Source organism: Nyctibius grandis, chromosome 13 (genome assembly GCF_013368605.1).
Source record: "Nyctibius grandis isolate bNycGra1 chromosome 13, bNycGra1.pri, whole genome shotgun sequence".
NCBI classification, from domain to species: Eukaryota; Metazoa; Chordata; class Aves; order Nyctibiiformes; family Nyctibiidae; genus Nyctibius; species Nyctibius grandis.
Window position 1 is genome coordinate 7668726 of NC_090670.1, and position 5870 is coordinate 7674595.

Genomic DNA, 5870 nt, shown 5'->3' on the forward strand with positions numbered 1-5870 from the left:
GATTTGCCATTCATCATCTCATCATCCTTCTATGATTTTTTTATAGAAGCAGAGTTTTACACCCTGGGAGTCAGACAGACTGTATGCAACTGCAGATATCTTTCAATGATCTATTATTTATTTGATGCCACTCCTGAGTAGGTGGATAAGCTATGGTATTGTTTTTGTTCACCATTCAAACAATTTGCACTGTTTGGTGTAGCTTAAAAAAAGATATAATTGAGTGGTAACAGTCACCTTGTAGCTTACATGAATTACAGCACAAACTTTTCCATCTCATACACTGATTTGTGCTTCTTTGTATGAGATCTACAGAACATGAACTATTTTGATGGGGTAACAGAGAGTATAGACAGGCAAAACCTGTCACATTATTCATTGGATATTTATTTAGTTCTAAATCTAAGTGTAGGATGTGAGACAAGTCTTCAAAGTGATAGCTAGAGAATTTTGAAGCACCTGCAAAATTCATCTATATTAAAAACACTTTAAGATAACCAGGTGAGTAGGATGCACATAAAACAACCTTATTGTTTCAGTTCTTCAGATGTCCAATATAAGCATTTTCTGAGTATAACTATTTTTACTTTGATTCACTGTGACACTGAAGTATCTGGGGGCTTACCTTCTGTTATCATGATATCATGGAGGTCTAAAATGTTATTTGGAAGTTCTTCCAGTAATTTACATTCAGTCATATTTGGTTTCTTCCAGAAAGCTTGCTCAAGTTCCATATTAATTGCACTGAAAAATGAAAACAGCATACATTGTTACAAGAAAAAAAAAAAATAATTGATGTTCCTCATATTTGCCATATAAGTAGCTAAGAATATAATTAATTAGCCCAATTTTGAACACTGACTTGAAGTCAGATCTGACTTAGCACTCATTTAGCAGAGTGGGAGCAGAGCCATTGTGGCACTCGTTTCCATCACCTGCAGACAGTGCAATCCAGCACAGTAGGAAGCTGAATTTCTGCTTGAGCAGCGAGGGGAAACAAGATGCACTGTAGCACTGAGAGTGGCACTCTCTCCCATTTCCCATTTCCCATGCAAGAACCAAAATGAGATGATCTCATCTCTCACCAACTCCTTTGAGCAGACTGCAGAGGGTTTTTCCTGCAGCTGACCTCCACTTTGGTAGCTGGACTTGTTAGCGGCCAGGAATAATTCCCCTTGTAGGTTGTGTGTGAAAAGCTTTCTGGACAATCCATTAGTGCTGAGGAAAAAATACATAAAAGCTCTTTAAAAAGATTTAATAGTCAAAAAGAAGACACACCCCCGACACCCAGTGATCCAGCTGTTCTCTGGACCTCCTTTCCTGATGGGACTGAGCTGTAATTTGCAGACTGGATAGGAGTATTTTACAAGTTTATTGGCTGTGAGAAAATATTTTGCTTGAATATTTCACCTGTTCTTCTATGAGTTTCTTCTCCTGTGTTTGACAAGGTCAGTTCTCAGGTAAAGTGTTAGATTCCCAGCATCACAAACTGTATTTAATGACAGTACATCCTGCAGGCTTTTCTAATCTCTCTGAAGGTGCTTTCACACTGCCCTTATTATCCCATCAATGTCTTCCCTCCAGGCTTGTAGTTTTATTGTCTGCAGCTGATCTTTTGTAAGTCTTTGGTATACAATGTGTTTTAGAATTTCAGGTACAGTCTGTTAGCTCTTCTCTCTGGCTTACTTCTGTATTGTAAGGAGTGATAGAGATTGTAACCAAACCAACAAAGATTATTTGCAATTTGAGACTTGATCCAATAGGTACTGGCATTAAGAGAATGTCTGCAATGGGTCTGGTTTTGGTGTTTGGGTCAGGTCTCCCTCAACAGCCAGGCTCTGTGGCACTGGCTGTGAACAGGAGTTCCTGGGTTTGCAGCCGCATCAGCCCCTGGCCTTCCCTTCATTGCAAAGGTGCTCAGATCTGCCTTAGCACCAGGACTCAAGTTTTAGTTTACCTCCGTTTGTCTGGAACCCAGGTTTTTGATCTTGCTGTCACTGCATGATGCTCTACAGCTTGTGCATTGGATGAGGTCAGTGTGGCTACTTGTAAGGATGTTTTCCAGCCTAACCTCTCCACAAAATTTAAATTTGATAAAACACTTGCAGCCAGAATTACAAAGCACGTCATTTCCAATGAGGTTTTAATGAAGTATTACCTATTGGCTTGACAGCCACATCTTCGGGTTTCACGTATAAGGATAATGGTCCCTCTTTGTAAGTGCCATTCAACAACTGTTTGATCTTGAGACTCAGCACTTCTTGTATTTCAAGGGATGTGGCCTTTAGAATGGCCTTACAGACGTAGCTACAAATATAATACACAAACAAGGCTACCATATTAGTAACATTTCACAATTATAAGTGCCTACAAAATTAAGGAGTAACCCAGAAAATTATATTGAATTGGATAATTTATGTACGTATTTTGTTCACCATAAGTGCAGTCCAATGGCAAATGTCACCAAATGCCACTTCTTATGTACACTAGTGCCTCATCGCTGGAAATGCTTTCTACAGTACAAATTATTGGGAATACAGGTACAAGAATCTATTTGTAGTTTCATGGTAAATACCTCAAACATTTCCTAATCACATTATCTTGGCAAAGGAACATCTCTGTCACAAGTAAGCATTTTTCAACCATGTTTTAAAGTTTGGAGTTAGCTAGTCATAAAACGATGAGGTGCTCGAGTACCCCTGTGTGCAAACAGAGGTGACAGACTCCAAGGCTTTCAGTATTTCCACTGGATTCCAGCTTTTTGTCCTCAGAACAGCTGTTCTTCTGGATAACTATGTTTGCTGGCTTTAGGAGGTTTGGAAAGACTGTATCTCTCTTCGAGTGGCTTCAGACATGGCAGAAAGAAGCAAGAAGCCAGCTCTCCATTGTGAGTGGATCACCTCAATGGACTTCTAATTTAACTGAGGGCTAATGAGCGAGATTTCCTTAGGACTGGGATGTTTTAAGTGTTTCCAACTCACTCCTGTCTCTAGACAGTCGTTCCCCGCTCAGCATTGCCTTTGTAAACCGTTTGCAACCCCTTGAAGGTGATGGGAACCCAGCTCCCCTTCATCTTCTGGCCTGTCAGAAGGCAATTAGGATTTCCCACAGAAGATGTGCAGGATTCATCCTGGTAGCCTGCTTGGGCAACAGTCCACTGACTGTTCGGGCCCCAGTGAAGGAGACTGTTCACAGGCAGATCTTACACTGCAGCACAAACCTCCTGGTTTGCCATGGAAGCACTTTGAGCCTCCCAAGATCTGGGGTATGAGAGGGCAACCTTGGATGCTCACATACATTTCCCCAAGTCAGGCATTACTGTGGTTCTGATTCCACATGTGCTTTTCTGTTTTATACAACTAAAGGTTTATACAACTAAAGGTATATAAAGTAAATGAAAACAGACGAGGAGAGGTATAATTCCTCATGACCCTAAAAGTGAAATCAATATGAACTATGGAAACCCAGTTCATAGCCATGGGTCTTACCTTTGTGACATCTGCTTTACCTTCACCTTCAGTTCACATAGAAGGACACAAAAAGTTAAAAGCTGTTTAGAATCAACTGGTACAAGTTGGATTTTAAGGAAAGCAAACAGGAGAAGCTCAGTATGCTCATTAAAATAGAGTCTATTGCTTTAAATGTTATTGGGACCTGACTCTAGAGTAGCCTTTGTTTCACAGCACTTTTAGAGGTACGTCAGGGTAAACCAGAACCTCACAGTGCATTGATGCTGCCTCATGCAGACAGCAGAGCAGATCCGTATGTAACGCTGTTCAATGAGTGTGCTCACCAGAAGGTTATTGCAAAACAGACTGCTTGCGGGTCGTGCTGGGCACATCCAGCATTCCTTTCTCTGCACAGAACATGTCAATATCTATTAAAACACAGTGGCTCTCCAGCCCATCTATTTACATGGGGTACATCTACCAGATTGAAGGTCAATATTTAATAATTTCAACAAAACACAGTAGTATCAGCATTTAGACTATGCAACTAATATATCCTCTATGCAGAGATAAGAAAAAGTAAGTTTTTAAATGAGAAAATAACAAATTACATACATGAGCCCTCTTATAGACACTGCTTTGTGGATAATTACCCCTGCAAGCAAAAGAGAATAGAATAATTATTTCATAGTAAGCATACAAATATAACATGCCCATTCTGCCATCACCTAAAAAAAAATCTTGCAACCACCATGAGCCAGACCTTGCAGCTGATGAGATTTCATCTTGAATTCAGCACAGGTGTATCTACATAAATCGCCAAGACCAAGTCCTGTAACAGATATGCACCCTGACTAAAAACGCTTCTTCCAGAATGGGACCCACCCTTCTTCTCTTATGATTTTCTGAATTGGATTCATCTCATGTAAACAGTGCAGTGTGTTACTGTATTGTCATTTGTAAAGCAAGGAGCAACTCTGGAAGTCAGAGAAGATAGTATGAAGTCAAATTTTGCATAAAATGATAAAACTCCATGTGTGTACAAGTGATACTTCTATGAATGGCTAAATACCCCTCTTAGCTGCTCACAGTTTGGGTATGAATACAGCTGGATTGGGCTAAAAGGTATGAAATAGAGGAGTCTTGTGCAAAAAAACACGGTTTCTGAGTAGGGTTTTGGAACTATAACATCCTTCCGTTAGATGCTGTCACGCAGGAGCCAGCGTGTACCTACTTACACAAGCTAGACAGCCCTCAGGGGTCTGTGACCCTCACTCTGCAGGTGGATGTGACCCCTAAACTCCTTTGCACTCACATGCAAGCGCTGAAACAGGGCTTCAGCAATGTGAATGTGAGTGAACCCTGCAGGTACCAGCACTCTGCCCTACTTTCTATCTCCCACAAGTACCAACTTCTGTACTTTTTGAATAGCCAGGATGGCATACCAGATACATCAGCACACATGATGCACTGCTCACACACTGCAGAGGCAGCAAAGGTTTCATCTGCATCATGAACCAATTTATATGGCCAAAGATGAGGTCTCAGTTTGGCAGCAGCTACTTGCCTTGCATTAGGCAGGATATATATTTTCATGTGAACAAGCCCAGTAAACAAACTGTGGGTATTCCACATGATCAAAGTTGTACAGATCTGGGGATTTGGTTTACACCTTTGTCATGGGACTGGGCAGTTGTGAAATGGGTATTTGGAACCTGGCTGCAATTTTGCTCAAAGGACAGAAGGTAAAGGTGACACCACGACACAGCCAGAGGCTTACCTGAATTTAAAGTTTGTCACAACAAATTCTTCGCCAGTAAATATGACACTAAACTGGAAAGAAAACAGTAACATTTTTATTAACTTGATTTATCAATATAGTATCTAGACCTGCTTGTAAATTTAAAATTGTCATCAAAATTCTAAATCCTGATGAAAATGGCTAAAAATTTTTGCAACATGTCAATGATTTTCCCTTCCTTCTTAATTTAATTTTATTCTGTTAAAAATGTGTTGGATAACATGATTCTGAAGCACCACAATATTGTTACATGGATACTCATTGCTGTGTTGTCCCATAAGTTTGCATCCTGTACCAGCTGTCCTCAGCATCTGATACTTGCTAGAAATACATGGGAACGAGAAAAGAAAGTTACTCACCCAGTTTTCAAGAAGCTTCCTTGCATCATAGTAATCGGGAGCTCTCTCAGTTTTGTAGAAAAGAGAAAAGTTCATGTCAACGTTAAAGAAGCTGACTGTAAGAAGAGAACATAAGTGAGATGCATCCTGTGGGTTTGCTCCGAAGGGTGCCTGCACCCTTTCCCATCTCCTGACCCCTCCGTTCTACCATGGTTGCGTTTCCCATTCCTATGGTCACCAAGGCTCTTGAGGAAATCCCAGACTCCAAGTGTCCAAGTCTAG